This window comes from Gracilinanus agilis, chromosome 1, assembly GCF_016433145.1.
Source record: "Gracilinanus agilis isolate LMUSP501 chromosome 1, AgileGrace, whole genome shotgun sequence".
NCBI classification, from domain to species: domain Eukaryota; kingdom Metazoa; phylum Chordata; class Mammalia; order Didelphimorphia; family Didelphidae; genus Gracilinanus; species Gracilinanus agilis.
Window position 1 is genome coordinate 588633764 of NC_058130.1, and position 17436 is coordinate 588651199.

The 17436-nt window shown below is 36.7% G+C and overlaps 1 protein-coding gene across 2 annotated transcripts in view; it reads left to right on the forward strand.

Annotated features, from left to right (window-relative positions):
- The window catches only part of LOC123231811 (probable 2-ketogluconate reductase), a 42561-nt gene that overhangs the window by 13350 nt on the left and 11775 nt on the right, over positions 1-17436 (forward strand). The window contains exon 1 of one of the 2 annotated variants that reach the window (XM_044658115.1): positions 12074-12115. The exons of the other annotated variant lie outside the window; for it this stretch is intronic. The gene's annotated coding sequence lies outside the window, so the exon portion shown is untranslated. Of the gene's footprint in view, positions 1-12073; positions 12116-17436 lie in introns of those variants that run through there. 2 annotated transcript variants of the gene reach the window in all.

The following is a 17436-nucleotide window of genomic DNA, read 5'->3' on the forward strand; positions in this document are numbered from 1 at the left end:
CCCTGAAACATATATAAACTCCATCCTGACTACCTCACCTCAGAGCTCCTTGGCTGAGCTCCCGTAGCGCATGTTAGAAATAAAGACTTCCCTTTGCTTGGATTGCATTGTCTCCATGTGCTCCTTTGGTGGTCATACACTCGGACCCTAACACTGGGACTCCTGGCTTAAGAGACTACCACCACTCCACATGGAGATCAGGACTGGAGGTGAGCTGGATGTCTTTGGACAGAAATTATAGGGTTCCTAGCAAGGTAATACTTTCTACTTCCTTCCCACATTTCTCTCTTTTACTATATTTATATTAAACTAAATTGTTGAGTGGTTAACAGACTCATTACTTAAGAATTTATTTTATAAATGACAACCACAATCTTATTTTTTAAATTCTTATATTTAGTCAAACCAGTTTTAATTTTTACAATATACATATCCCTATATGTGTATATCTACTACCTTTTAGTCCAGACCTCTGGTTGGCAAACCCTCAGTGTGGAAATTATTTCCAGCAATGCGAATCAGTCACTTGTTTGCCACTTAAGAGTTACATGATAAGGATAGTTGGGTGGCTCTGTGGATAGAGCATCAAGTCTGGAGATGGAAGGTCTTGGATTCAAATTTGACCTCGGATGCTTCTTAACTGTGTGACTCCTGGCAAGTCACTTAACCACATTTGCCTAGCCCTTGCCCTTCTGTCTTAAAGCTGTCCCTAAGATGTATAATAAAGGTTAAAAAAAAGAGTTGCATGAAATATGGAGAAATGAAGTGGCATGCCCTTGGTCTCAGAGATAGAAGGTGAGACCAGGTTTCCTGACTCTGAGGTCAGTTCTCTATCCACTTTGCCATGGTACCAATTGTGGGCCAAGATCCTAGTGGAATTGGGGAGGCTTGTCTAAACTCTCCACATGTCCAATGTAAAGGACTTTTGTGAGCAAGGAAGGCAGGGAGTAAATCTTAGGTAGTTTAGTTTAAATTTCCCCCCAGGTGGACTGATCTAACACCAAGCCTTGGTTTTTTCTGGACAATAAGAATATAAAAGTGGTTTTTAGAATTTGGCAGGGATCTCCTGACTCAAGGAACCATCTTTCTGGTGTGATGAGTAAAAATTCCTAGAGATTGAGCTCCAGGTAAGAAAAATCAATTCATTGATTAAACTAGCAATAATTAATAAATTAATTGGTCCATGAACTCTCTCTGATCAGACAACTCATTCAGGGTCTTAAGTCATTTTAAAAGCTCATTATTCAGCCCATCCCTAGATAGCCCAAGATATTGGGTGGATACCTAAATGAAGAGGTGGGATCATCTTTTCTAGTTCCTTACTGATCCCTTCAGGAAGAAGTGGGGCAAAGGCACACACCTGACCACAGGATTCCAATATGCTTCCTGATCTGATGGAGGTCTGGTTAGGTTTGATTTCCATCATTTACATGACTAGAGGAATCAAGGACAAGGCCATGCCACCCCCATGGATATACATGGTTGGAACCAGATTTGTTTACTAGAAAAGATGAATATTAGATTCTCAATCTTAATTCTCCCAATTTTAGAGGTTTCTCTTGAGCAAGGAATATAAGGTACATTCATAGGTCTATTGGGATAAAGATCTTCTTGCATGGCTTGATCACCTGAAAGGGAATTCAGGGACTGAGAGAATATGGGTGGAAGGTTTAAAGATTAAGGTAGGAAGGATATAAAGAGAAAAAATAGACAAAGAGACACAGAATTCTTCAGTATCACATTCAGCCTGTCAGCTCCTCCTCAGATGGTGAGAGAGAGCATCAGACATTAGAACGGATTTTTATTGAGGTTTCAAGGTAAGGAGGATGTGGGATTGTCAATCAAACGGGTGGTATAATAGAAACATTAGCATCATATTGGCAATCAACAACAAGACAAAGGAATGGATACTAACACAATGGCATAGTCAGTGCCCAGACCAGAAGCTTATTTGGAAGTCCTTCTTCCTCCAGAGCCCTGGCATCATCTCATTTAGATGCTGAGTGTGTGTCTTTGACATGACAAAGAGGCTATTGAAACTGCACACCAGCCTTCCAGACTGCAGACAATAGGAGAGGTTTGAGTTCCACAAAATTTTAGCCCCCATTCAGTTTAAGGGTTCAGAAATCAATCATGTGAAATATTAGAAATATATCCATAAATCTGGTCCATGAACACTTTGCTCATTAGAGTCAGCTTTTGAATTCATTTTCTTCATGATTTGTTTATAACTGGAACCCTACAAAAGGAATGAGGGAAAGACTTAGAGAATTCAGTATTAAAAATCATAATGATAAAGTATTAAGGATAGATCTTTCCATTAAGAATAAATCTTGAACTTTTATCTGAATTTCTTTTTAACTGTCTCAGACACTGTTTTTACTTGGAAGTATTGAAATATTCTTTAAGTAAAAGAAGTCTTTATTTGAATCTTCAGGCTCTGCGTGTTCCATTTGTACCAAATGTGGATCAGGGACTGGTATGGTGACTCTCTCATACACACATACAAACATGATTGCATATTATAAACTTAAATAATTTGATTTTTAAAAGAGTCTGTAGTATTCAAAGATGGTCTCTGGATGTCTGACTTCTGTTGCGGCAGTTTACATCCCTTTGCTGTGTTACATTTACTCCTTCTATCTAATATCACATTTTGCTGCTTTTTTACAATGACTTGATGGGAAAGCATTCCCCCTGAGCAATGTCTGGCATTTTCCTGCCTGTGACATCAGAGATGAGGGAATCTGTCCTATATATCTATTACATTTGGACTGCAATAATTCATTAATTGTATCCTATTTGTGTTTTATTCATCAGTTTCTTATTATATGTACAGGGATATAGTTGAAGTATTTTTTGTTTGTTTTTTTACTGTTGCTTGTTTTGTTTGTTGCTATTCTGACTTTGAAAGATGTAAGTAAGTCAGTATTACTTCCTATAGAATATGTATATGCATGCATACTTTTAGCTGAATTAATGGGTAAGCTCTTTAGTCCCTTATTAGGATCTTTGTGTATTAGAAGTTTATTTGATGTCTTGCATGATAACACATGTGTAACCCAGATCAAATTGCTCACCAGCTCTAGGAGGGGTTGAGAAGAGAGTGACAGACAATTTGGATCATATAACTTCAGAAAACTTATGTGGAAATATTATTACATGTAATTGGTTAAAGAAAATATCTTTGTAATAAAAACAAACAAATAAATAAATAAATGAAAGAAGCTTACTTATCCTTGCCTATGGAATCTGAGGTAGCATTTGCCATGTAAAAATCTCAAAAGAAAGCACTCTCCCTTGGTAATGATTTTTTATTTTCTTGTCTTCTCAGTGGATGTGGGAGCTGGAAGGGAGTGAGGGTATTTGGAACTGAAAAGAAAATGGAACTGAATTTTTGAAAAAGAGGAAAAAACCAGTAAGAAAGCTCTATTTCAGTTTAAAACCCTGAAATGTTTTACAACTCTCTTAGAAAAGTATCTGGGAAACTTGGAGCAGCAAAAAGCCTCCCTCAGTGGGCAAAAATCCCTTGTTGCTTTTCTCCCATTGACATGGGCATTGTGCAGAGATGGCAGCAACCCTGTACCCCTTGACTCTGGCAGGCTGTGAGCAGGGGAATTCCCTTCCCCCTTCCTGCCCTTGAGACCCCAAGGCAAGGACCATTGTCCTTGGAATTCCTTTGAGTTGAAATAGGCAAAGAGATACACCTCCTGGACACACCCAGAGAGTCTAGGCCCTGAGGGTCTAGGAGGGACCCTGCACCAACTCCCAGCCTGAGTGCCGGGAGTCACGTACACACTACCAGAAAGGATACAAAAGAGCGAGAACTGGGGGACTCGGGGGGAGCCTCCCATGGCTGCTCCACTCATGCTGTCTTGCTGGCCATTAATCCTATCTTACTAATAAATCTTTCTTTTTGTTACTTTTAAGCTAAGTTTGGAGTCCTCTCATTCCTGAGAATGGTTTCCTTCCCGAACCCAGGGGTTCACCAATTTGCTCCCCTATAACACCATGACTGCTCTTTCTGGATCCTTAAGGAGAGGAATAGAAATTCTCCAACCTGAGCTCAGAGGAAGCCCTTGAATCCTAGCCTTTCTGTCTACAGGGCCAGAGCTCTAATCCCTACACCAGTACTAGTTGTTGGAAATTAATGATTTGTGAGTTCTGAAGTAGTTGCTTTAGAGTTCTCTGAGGACTCCAAAGCTCAATGACACAGTGGATAGAATGCAGGACCTGAAGTCAGGAAGACCCATCTAGCTATGTGATCCTGGATATGTCACTTAATTCTGTTTGCATCTGTTTCCTCTGTAAAAAATGAGGTAGAGCAGTGATTCCCAAAGGGGGTGCCACCACCCCCTGGTGGGTGCTCCAGAGATCCAGCAGGGCAGTGATGGCCACAGGTGCATTTATCTTTCCTATTAATTGCTATTAAAAATTTTTTTAATTAATTTTCAGGGGGCTAAGTAATATTTTTTCTGGAAAGGGGGCGGTAGGCCAAAAAAGTTTGGGAACCACTGAGCTACAGAAACAAATAGAAAATCACTTCAGTATCTTTGCCAAGAAAAGCCCAGAGGAGTTCACAAAGAATCAGACCTGACTGAACAATAGAAATAGTAATAGGATGTAATTTCATTAATTTCATATATTAATTTCCATTAGTCTATTTAGAGAAATTGGGTTGGAGTTACTATAATGTCTGGCACTGTTTTCTCATTTTTTTTTTCTTAAAATCTTAGAATCTAATTTTTCTTGAAAACAACTAAGTTATGGTTTAGTGATTTTTTTTTTTAGCATATGTGATTCAGGACTGATTTATTTCTCTGGCTCAGTGGTTGGTAATAAAAAACGTGTGTTTCATGCATTAAAGACCTTAGTACTACATGTTAGGATATAGCTTTAAATCCCTCACCCTCACAGCCACTGCTAGAAAACTCCGCCTTGAAAATAAACTTCTTCTCTTCTTTTTTTCCCCCCCAGTTTATTTTCCTCTAGATAGAAACTTTGTGGTCAAGAAACGACATAACATCTTTTAGAACAGAAGTTCTTGAAGATCATTTAAACAAAAAGTAATTTTCATTTCTTCTTTTTTAAAATACTTAAGTACTTTTACAAATGGGGGAAAGGGTTTATATCTAAGTAGTACGAAGGGCAGATTACAATCATCAGTGTCATATATTGCAAATACTTAAAATATTATTTGATTGAAGTGAAAGAATAAGAATATGTTCTTTCTTTTTCTTCTAATTTTGTAGTGAAGATTTTAACAGTTTAACATACTGTCTCACTGGTGCCCTTATCGGTAGACTTTTAAAAAGTGAAAGTATTTGTTTCTGCCTGTGAATTGTCTAAAGCACGTTAGTTAGCTGTTGAAAGAGCATTGTTTACCTTGTCAAGACTTTCATTTCAGTGACTGAGGCAGAAGGAAAAGGAATGAAAAGCCTGTAGTATTAGAAATGAATTTAGAGAAAGGTACCTACTGGATCTCTGGTTAAGAAGAGACTCCTTCATCAGCCAAGGAATAGATCTGATATTGGGGCATACTCAACATCTGTCAGACTGCTTTCCATTTCTCCCAGAAGTTGTTATTTAAAAAAAAAAAAAAAAGTATTTACCAAGTAACTTGGCTTTATAGATTATTACTTTGTTTCAGTAAGTTGTATACTTTCTCTGATCAACCTCTTTATTTACTACTCACTATTAAATCCTTTTAATGATTGCTGCTTTTTAGTATAATTTGAAATTGGTAGTGCTAGGCTTTATTCCTTCTCTTTCCTTTTCTTTATTTTCCTTGAGATTCTTAACCTTTTGTTCCTCTAGCTCAGAGATCAGCATTTTATGGTCTAAGGGCAAACTCCACCTCCCTTTTTTTTTTTTTTTTTTTTTTTGGTAGAGCTAAGAATGGTTTTTACATTTAAAACATATAAAATTTTATTTAAAAACCATTCTTAGCCCACTGGTCATAAAATTAAGCAGATTTGTCTAGCAGTTAGTTTGCCAGTGCTTACTCTAGATTAATTTCTTTAATATATTTCTGGTTTTATAAAGTCATCTTTTGTTGATTTGAATCTTATGACACTGAATAAATAAATGGATTTTTGTGTTTAAATTTTTTAAATTTTATTGACTCCTCTCAACCATGAACCTTTAATATTTCTTCAATTATTTGGGTACGGCTTTTTTTCCCCTAAAGGATGTTTTGTAGTATTATTCATATACTCCTTATGTGTGTTTTGTTAACCAGTCACAAATATTTTATATGTCCTTGAGTTATTTTGCATATAAGTTCTATGTTGGGATTTATAGGTAATATAGAGAAAAAAACATGGTGCTAATATCTAAACCTGAAAGAGCAAATATAGAGAAAGAAAATTATAAATTAATTTTCCTAATTAATACCGATACAAAATTTTTAAATAAAATACTAGCAAGGAGATTATAGTAATATATGATAAAGATCTGACAGGTGAGATTTATACCAAGAATGAAGGGTGGTTTACTGTTAGGAAAACTATTGGCATAATTGATCTTATTAATAACAAAATCAACAAAAGTCATAGGATTATCTTGATAAATGCAGAGAAAGCTTTTAACAAAATAAAGACTCATTCCTATTAAAAACACTGGAAAAGGAGACAGCTAGGTGGCTCAGTGGATTGAGATCCAGGCTCAGAGACTGGAGGTCTTGGGTTGAAAACTGGCCTCAGATACTTCCTATCTGTGTGAACCCGGGCAAATCACTAAGCCCCCATTGGCTAGTCTTTACCACTCTTCCACCTTAGAATCAATACAAAATATTGATTCTAAGGTGGAAGGTAAGGTAAGGTTTAAAAAAAAAATACTAGAAAGCATAAGAATAAAGAAAACTTTCCATAAAATGATATTTTGTTGTTGTTATCTTATAGTTGTGTCTAACTCTTTTTTACTTTATTGGAGGTTTTTTCTATGCAAAGATGCTGGAGTGGTTTGCCATTTCCTTCTGTGTACCATTTCACAGATGAGAAAACTGAGGCAAATTGAGTTAAGTGATTTGCCAAGGGTCACATAGCTAGTAAATATCTGAGGCCAGATTTGAACTTGGGCCTTTCTGTATCTAGGCCCGGCACTCTATCCCAGCTGCCCTAAAATGAAAAGAAGTGTCTATCTAAAACCATCAGCTAGCATTATCTGTATGGGAGATAAGCTAAAACCCTTCCCAGTAAGATCAGTGGCGAAGGTAGGATGGTCATTATGTTCCTGTTATTCAATATTGTACTAGAAATGCTAGCTATAACAATAAAAGAAGAAAAAAATTGAAGGAATTAGAATAGGCAATGAAGAAACAAAACCATCACTCTGTAAGATTTAAATTAATGTCTAACTCCAAGAATTATATTTTATAGAGTTTATTAGTAATCACTTGAAGTAGAAGGAATAAAAAGGAAATAGAAATTAAAAAACCTACCTAACAAAATTTAAACCATGTGAGCAAGTTCTCTTGCCTCTTACCTTACCTCACCTCTACAGCACACAATCACAGAAAAAGAGAGCGAGAGGTGGGGCTACACCAAACTTATATACTCCCTACATTAGCATGTAACATGAGAAAGAACTTAGGATGCTGGGAATTGGAGTTCTAGGATACAGAAATTAATTACAAAATCCCCCCTGTGATTCCCATGGGAAACGAGCATGTAGAAATCTCCCAGATTTACCTTCCTATTTTCCCCATGGAATCAGTACACATAACCAACTTATATCTCTAAAGATTTTTAATTAGAGGTACATACAATATTGCACTTTCTAAGGGGAAATTATAATAATTTGGGGATGAGAGATAAAAGAAAGAGAACAAAACTAATGATTGCTAGACAAATTGACAAAAAGCCAATTAAGGGGCATTCCCCTTTGGCATAAGAGTATACATACAAAATAAATGTGTTCAAACCCCCACGATTCAATTTCACTACATCCCAAAGTTCGTTCTGTATCTTTTGGTACAGTGTATCTTTTGGTTTCTGCAGGCATCTCCATGATGCCTTCTCCAAACAGTTAGCTTTCTTGATTTGGGGAGGTAGCAAGTTTCTTATTCTAAAATTAGTCGGGGGCAGCTGGGTAGCTCAGTGGAGTGAGAGTCAGGCCTAGGTAATCAAGGCAGCTTGGCTGACTGACAACCTCCCTCCACAGAAGATCCAGCCAACTGACCTTTTTCCTCAAGATTCCAAACCCCTAACAGCTTTTGGAACTCAGCCAAAGCTAGAAAAAAACTATATCACCCCAATTCTGTATACTACACTGAACAATAGAAATAGTAATAGGATTTAATTTCATTAATTTCATATATTAATTTCCATCAGTTTGTTTAGACAAATTGGGTTGGAATTACTATGTCAGGCACTGTTTTCTCATTTTTTCTTAAAATCTTAGAATCTGGGGGCAGCTGGGTAGCTCAGTGGAGTGAGAGTCAGGCCTAGAGACAGGAGGTCCTAGGTTCAAACCCGGTCTCAGCCACTTCCCAGCTGTGTGACCCTGGGCAAGTCACTTGACCCCCATTGCCCACCCTTACCACTCTTCCACCTATGAGACAATACACCGAAGTACAAGGGTTTAAAAAAAAATCTTAGAATCTAATTTTTCTTTAAAAACAACTAAGTTACAGTTTAGAGATTTTTTTTTTTAGCATATGTGATCCAGGATTGATTTATTTCTCTGGCTCAGTGGTTGGCAATTAAAAAAATGTGTTTCATTCACTTAAGACCTTAGTACTACATGATAGGATATAGCTTTAAATCCCTCCCCCTGACAGCCACTGCTAGAAAACTCCACCTTGAATATAAACCTCTTCTCTTCTTTTTTCCCCCTAGTTTATTTTCCTCTCTAGATAGAAACTTTGTGGTCAAGAAAAGACTTTACATCTTTTAGAATAGAAGTTCTTGAAGATCATTCAAACAAAAGGTAATTTTCTTTTCTTTCTTTCTTCTTTTTTTTAAATACTTAAGTACTTTTACAAATGAGGGAAAGGGTTTATATCTAAGTAGTAAGAAGGGCAGATTACAATCATCAGTGTCATATATTACAAATACTTAAATTATTATTTCGTTAAAGTGAAAGAATAAATATATATTCTTTCTTTTTCTTCTAATTTTGAAGTGAAGATTTTAACAGTTTAACATACTGTCTCATTGATGCCCTTATCAGTTGACTTTTTTTTTAAACCCTTACCTTCTGTCTTAAAATCACTACTGTGTATTGGTTCTAAGGTAGAAGAGTGGTAAGGGATAGGCAACGGGGTTCAAGTGACTTGCCCAGGGTCACACAGCTAGGAAGTAGCTGAGGTCAGATTTGAACCCAGGACCTCCCATCTCTGGGCCTGGCTCTCAACCCACTGAGCAACCCAGCTGCCCCTGTCAGTTGACTTTTAAAAAGTGAAAGTATTTGTTTCTACGGTGAATTGTCTAAAACACATTATTTAGCAGTTAAAAGAGCATTGTTTACCTTGTCAGGACTTTCAATTCAGTGAGCCAGAAGCCAGAAGGAAAAGTAATGAAAAGCCTGTAGGATTAGAAATGAATTTGGAGAAAAGTATCTACTGGATCTCTGGTTAAGAAGAGACTTCTTCATCAGCCAAGGAATAGATCTGATATTGGGGCATACTTAACTTGCCAGACTGCTTTCCATTTCTCCCTGAAGTCATTGTTTAAAAAAAAAAAGGATTTACCAAGTAACTTGGCTTTATAGATTATTATACTATTGCATTTCTTTGCTACAGTAAGTTGTATACCTTCTCTGATTAACCTCTTTATTTATTATTCACTATCAAATCCATTTACTGATTGCTGCTTTTTAGTATAATTTGAAATTGGTAGTGCTAGGAATTATTACTTCTCATTCCTTTTCTTTATTTTCCTTGAGATTCTTAACCTTTTGTTCCTCTAGCTTAGAGATCAGCATTTTATGGTCTAAGGGCAAACTCTACCTCACTTATTTTTGTAGAGCTAAGAATGGTTTTTACATTTCAAACATATAATAAAACTATCTTAAAACATAAAAACCATTCTTAGCCCACTGATCATAAAATTAGGCAGATCTGTCCAGCATTTAGTTTGCCAGTGCTGACTCTAGATTAATTTCATTAATATCTTCCTGGTTTTATAAAGTCATCTTTTATTGATTTGATTCTTATGACACTGAATAAATAAATGGATTTTTGTAACTAATTTTTTTAATTTTTTTTTTATTTTAAACCCTTAACTTCTGTGTATTGACTTATAGGTGGAAGAGTGGTAAGGGTAGGCAATGGGAGTCAAGTGACTTGCCCAGGGTCACACAGCTGGGAAGTGTCTGAGGTCAGATTTGAACCTAGGACCTCTCGTCTCTAGGCCTGGCTCTCAATCCACTGAGCTACCCAGCTGCCCCCTGTAATTAATTTTTTAAATTTTATTGACTCCTCTCAACCATGAACCATTAATATTTCTTCAATTATTAGTGTATGGCTTTTTTTTCCTAAAGGATGTTTTGTAGTATTATCCATATACTTGTATAACCTTGAGTTATTTTGCATATAAGTTCTCTGTTGGGATTTATAGGTAATATAGAGAAACAAATACAGTACTAATATCTAAACCCGAAAGAGCAAATACAGCAAAAAAAACTATAAACTAATTTTCCTAATGAATATTGATACAAAAATTTTAAATAAAATACCACCAAAGAGATTATAGTAATATATGACAAAGATCATATACTATGACCAGGTGAGATTTATATCAAGAATGACAGGTGGTTCACTGTTAGGAAAACCATTTGCATAATTGACCTTATTAATAAAAAAAACAACAAAAATCATATGATTATCTTGATAGATGCAGAGAAAACTTTTAACAAAATAAAAGACTCATTCCTATTAAAAACACTAAAAAAGGGCAGCTGGGTGACTCAATGGATTGAGATCCAGGCTCAGAGATGGGAGGTCCTTGGTTCAAATCTGGCCTCAGACACTTCTTAGCTGTGTGACCCTGGGCAAGTAAGTGTGGGCAAAATTTCACAGAAAGAGTTTGGAATGAAGGGAGAAGAATGTTTGACAATGAAGGCAGTTGGGACGGGGAGAGGAGAGACTGAGGAGAGTGACAGTTGCTCTCTTTAGAGGAAACTCTTCTGTGGGACCTCAGGACAAGAAGGAGCTCTCTGTCTCTTGGGATAGAAACTACCTCTTTTCCTGGGATTTTCCCAACTATTTCCCCTACCTGGATTCCTGTGGATCATACCTTTGTACAGAAAAGGATTTGAAAGTGCTGTTTGAACTAGTACACCAGTTTATAAGGCATTAGTCCGAAGAGACATGGTAAATCTGCTCTGAAGGTCAGAATTTCTTTTCTTCTTACTTGTCTAACTGCTAAAGACTTTTGAACTTATAAAAGCTAGCATAGATACAGTACAGATTAGGAAGAAAGGAAACCTCCATAAGCCTGTGAGCCCTGGCCTGTGGTAAACAGATTAAATCTACACTGTCCATTTTTACTTTTAATCACCAAAGGTGAAAAATCTCCATTTTTGGGTGGTCTGTAACCCACATGTGCTAGTGAGTGACAAATCAGAATTTATTGACTGCTTTGTGGGAAGTCCTAAGAAAAGTGTCTATTGTGATTGGACACATAAACTAAGAGGGTGCCACAGGAAGTGACGCAAAAGAGTTCCCTTAAAAAGAGACCTCAGTCAGCTGGGCTTGGTCTTCTGGTTTGTGATTGGGACCTGAAGGAGCTCTGACTGGGGCATTCCATGTGGTGAGTGTAAGACTGAATCTTCTGGAACTTCTCTTAAGGAACTTCCCTTTTAATAGAGACCCTCTGAGTTTCCAGCCTTGGGTTAATTAGATCTACCTGGATTAATTAGGGGATCAGAGCAAATTACCTACTGTGTTAAATTCTTATTTCCTTATTTCTTCTTCCTCTTCTCATTTGTAAATAAATTTCCATAAAAGTCATTTTAACTTGAGATTACTTTTTATTTGGGGATTGATAATTGTTCAATCCCCCAGAGACCTAACCTTTTAATATATTTACAAATAAAAACTCCCTTTCCCCTCCATTACAGGGCTCAGCTCAAACTCTGACAGAGACTTGAAGTCCAATCTGTGTTTAAGGTGAGGACAATCCCTACTTCCCTCTATCCTAATACCTTCCCTTAAAGTTTTGTTATTAAATCAACTTTTGTAAAAATAAACGCAGTCAGATAATCGTTTGTAAGGGTGGAGAGAGCCTGAAGGGAGAAGCCATTGGCTCCTTGAAAAGTCAGTTAGGGTGCTCTGAGGGTTAGCTAATCAACACTCTTGATTAACCTTAGTAACACCATCCCAGGGTTTCCCTTTCTGATTTACTTTTGTAAGTGAGTTTTCTTACACAAGTCATTTAACCCCCATTGCCTAGCCTTTACCACTCTTCTGCCTTAGAAACAATATATAGTATTAATTCTAAAATTGAAGGTAAGGGTTTTTAAAAAAACACACCAGAAAGCATATGAATGAAGAAAATTTTCCATAAAATGATATTATCCTGTTGTTGTTATCTTACAGTTGTGTCTCTTTTTGAGTTTTTTTCTATGCAAAGATGCTGGAGTGGTTTGGCATTTCCTTCTGTATACTATTTCACAGATGAGGAAACTGAGGCAAATTGAGTTAACTTGCCATGGGTCACATAGTTAGTGTCTGAGGCCAGATTTGAACTCAAGTCTTTCTGAATTTAGGTCTGGTACTCTGTCCACTAGATACCCAGCTGCCCTAAAATGAAAAGTAGTGTCCATCTAATACCATCAGCAAACATATCTGTATGGGAGATAAACTAAAACCCTTCCCAATAAGATCAGTGGTGAAACTAGGATGGTCATTAGGTTCCTGTTATTTTCAATATTGTATTAGAAATGCTAGCTAAAAAGAAGAAAAAATGGAAAGAATTATAATAGGCAATGAGGAAACAAAACCATCACTCTGTAAGATTTAAATTAATGTCTAAAATTCCAAGAATTATATTTTATAAAGTTTATTAATAATCACTTGAAGTAGACGGAATAAAAAAGGAAATAGAAGTAAAAAAACAACTATCTAACAAAATTTAAATCAGGTGAGCAAGTTCTCCTGCCTCTCGCCTTACCTCACCTCCACAGTGCACGATCACTGAAAAAGAGAGTGAGAGATGGGACTGCACCAAACTTATATCCTCCCTACATCAGCATGTAACATGAGAAGGAACTTAGGATGTTGGGAATTGGAGTTCTAGGGTACAGAAACTAAGTACACAATCCCCCTTGTGATTCCCATGGGAAACAAGCATGTAGAAATCTCCCAGATTTACATTTTTAGGATGTAAATCTGGAATCAGTACACATAAACAACTTATATCTATAAACATTTTTAACTAGAGGTACATACAATATTGCACTTTCTAACAGGAAATTTACAATAATTTGGGGATAAGAGGGAAATAAAAGAAAGATAACAAAATTAATCATTGCTAGGCACATTGACAAAAAGCTAATTGGGGGCATTCCCCTTTGGCATAAGAGTATACATACAAAATAAATGCATTCAATCCCCAACAGTTTAATTTCACTACATCCCAAAGTTCATGTTAGATATTTCAGTGCTGTGTGAGGTTTCTACAGTCATTTCCATGGCACCTTCTTCAAATAGTTCCCTTTCTTGATTTGAGAACGTAGCAAGTTTCTTATTCTAAAATTAGGCTCAAACAAGAAAATTTTTATAAATAGAGAATTATATTCCAATTATACAATCCCCCTGAGGAGGGTGTTGACAAACACATGGATCACCCAGGGATACATGACTGAATTATGAGGTATGTGAATCAATTGTCAAAAGAAAGTAAAAAACATTAAAAAATATATAGAAGATAAGAAAAAATCAAAATTAAATAGTATATAAAAATTCTGAGTAAACAAGAATAAGCCCATAACAGATCCTAGAATCAGTGCCCAATAAAGTAATTTATGTTCCACAAACCTGTAGAACCATGGCAGCAATATGCACTTACCCAATCAGCAGCAAGGAGTATAGAAAATTGTCACACTATAAAAGACAGAATGGGGATTAGATTTTTGCAGTAAATGGGAAATATTATTCCCTGGTCTGATTTTACCTTCACTCTCAGGGATAGGGGAGCCAGAATTATACCTAAGCTGAGGTAGTTTGGAAATCCTGTGTCTGATGTTGCCAAACAGCTGTTTCTTCAAACCCCAAAATAAGTCCTTTGTCTTGGCTCAGATTCTCATCAAGCCCACTGGGATTGATTGGTCTCCTTGACCTTGTGCTTCTTGGCATTGTATAATGGCTCTTTTGTGATCCTTTTCCTAGAATCAAAACCAATCATTAATCAAAGTCCCATAATCTTTAACAATCAGTGTCAGGTTTCCATAGTCTAAAGCTTTTGGATATGCATTAATATTAGGGCTAATGGATGTTGTAAACTTATATTAATGCAAAATCAAAAAACCATTAATACCGATAACGTGCTTCAAGTCGAAAAAATGAGAGAAAAAGGAAAATTCAAATACTCTATTGCACACACAAGGTAAAACAATGATTATGTATATTATATATATATATATATACATATATATATATATGTGTGTGTGTGTGTGTGTGTGTGTGTGTGTGTGTATTATCAGTGACACACTATGTTTGCCAAGAAGAGGCAGAATACAAAGATTTCTCACCCAAAAATGAGATCCATTTCCTTTTTAACTTGGCCGTGATCCACAGTATGAGTGCAAATAATTTTCACCAAGTAACAGCTTTATAAAACAGTAGTGTAACAGGTAATGCACATTCAAAGAAGTACCAAAATCTCCCAAATCACAAGAGACTATTTAATGACAATAGCAAACAAACCCACTATCATATAGGATTCACGAGTTGTCTGACATTAAAAAAAAACAACCTTTGAAGTTCATGGATACTTGTCCCAAGTTCTCCAGACATAGTTATCTTTCAACCTTGGCTGGGATATTTTTAACAAAATCTATTACTGTCATCATTCCAAAATGTGGCAGAGGAGCCTAGATAAAAAACTTCCATACTGCTGATGAAAACGTTTTGGGTATAAAATGTTACCAAGAACCTAGATCATTCTGGTGGAAGAATAGAGTAAGCTGAAGAGTTATAAATATTAAAAACCTGTCTAGTGGTTACAAATCCCCCCGGGAAAACCTTCCCACCTCCTAGACAAGATTATAACACATCACGGGGTAACATCCCTCCTCTGGTATGAGACTGTAACAGCTGTAAAAGGCATGTCTTTATATGTCCCATCCATTGCAATATGGAATGAGGACTATAATAGTGAAAATCACTTGTCATCCATTACATTTTTTAAGAAATGTGGGGGTGGGGAATACAATTGTGCTATTGCTCTGCACTTCAACTACTAAATGTAACCTTATCTTTTGCTACAAACAACTCAAAGGTAAGCAAATGATCAGTCAGTGGTAGTGGTGCTCCTAGATATCTGGAAAAATCACTTAGGAAGACACTTTAAAATCAATTAAAATTTTTAGGTCTTTAAATTCTCCAAAGTTTGTATGCAGGTTGTAACCAGTTTGATGGAGTCCATCCATCATCATCTATGTGACAATTAATAAAGGCAAAATGAAACAAAAGGCCATTTTGGCAACATGTGACCTTTATGGATCTGGGGACAAACCCAGCATCCATAAGGACCTATGGTTTTGCCACAGAAAAGGGTTTGCCCAAGTTGTTTATGGATTTTTACATTGGTATTTTCTCCAGTCCAGTCATAGGGGGAGATACAAATAAAGACAATATAACAGAAGATATAGTCAAATGGCCAAAACACAGTAACTTAAAATGACATAGTATAACAGATTATATTAAATTAGAGCAATATGTGAACTTAAAAGAAGCAAAATTAAATCATAAAGCAAACAGTGAACAAATACAATATAAGTGACAGGATACAGGCACTGAATTCTAGAGTCCCTTTCTTTAATTCCAATAGCTATGTTTCGGAGACTTCTTCACTATTTGGAGGGGAACAAACTGAAACAGTTAATATCAATAAAGCAATGGAGTCTGAAAATGCTTAAAAATTCACCTCCAAACTCTTTAAGGTTCCATTCTCCTCCCACCCCCATATCATCATTCATCTATACTCCTTTGGTCACACCTCTTGGGTTCCCCATACCCACACTGGGCATAGTGTGGATGAACCCCATATCAAGTGTGCTGCAGAGACTGGGCAGGTCAAAATGGTAAGGAGGTGTAGGGAGATGAATCTCAGGATTACTGAAGCTAATCACAAGGACAAGTACACCCAGGAACAGTAGGAAGAAAAGACACCCCAAAACTTTGAGTTGTGCCAGTTCTGTAATACTCTCCCAGAATGGAAACTTTTTGAGATAGGTACAAAACTGGGCCATGCTTGCAATTCTACTTATTAAATTGGTTACAAATCTACATCTTTTTAGTAGGTGGTGCTAGCCTAGTACTCACTAGGAGTAAAGACCTTACAAAGGCTTGTAGATGGAGACATGCTCCAATCAACCTTTGAATTGAGGACAGCCAAAAGGCTTTAGCCCATGGCTAAGTTAGTGAAGGAAAACAAAATCTTTCTGTTTTAGGCACAGTAAAAGTAAAAACTCCTCAGAGCTGCTTAGCTGAGCTGGTTTGGGAGAGCAAAAAGGGTTTAAGCAGCTACCATGCTTGAGACACACAGCGGGGTTTAGGAAAGGCCTTAAAGAGAGAGCAAACTTCTAGGAGTAAGAAAAGGCTAAACGTTCTCAATTTAGCCCAATGATTGATACCTTCTAATAACAACAACAAAAAAAAAAAACTGAGCTAAAATAATTAACTTCCTTCAACACTCCGGGATTCTGGGCTTTGAGATGGTAGGTTGTTGTGAGGAAGGGTTCCTTCCTCCAGGTGAAAATACTCAGGAGAGTTAGAGGCTAATTGTTGCTAAAAACAAAACCCAACACACCCTGCTTACCAGGCTGCAGGAAGCATTCAGCTGTGTGTGATTGGTTTAAATCTTGTTCCTTTGAACTACATTTCCCTGGAGACCACTAATTTCCTGTGTTGTGTGCTGATGTAGACAGGGGATAAATTGAGTGGTCTTCCATAGCTAGCTCTCTTTCCTTCCTGTGGCAGGTTGAAGCTGGGAGGGGCTGTTTGAACAGGGAGATTAGCCATGGGCATGTGGTTTTATTTTGTTACCCCTTTATTCCTTTACTCCTAGTGACTTCCAATAAATCTTTTAAAAATATAATATTTGAAATTATTATATATTATTTTTAATTTTTACAACTGTTAACAATGTAAGGGAGAGGGGGGTTTATACTTTACTAGCCCCAAGGAAAGCAAGAAGTGGCAGTAGAAAGGACCCCCAGGCTGTGTCTGGTCAAACGTGGGAGGCATCAACAGAGTAGTAGTAAGGA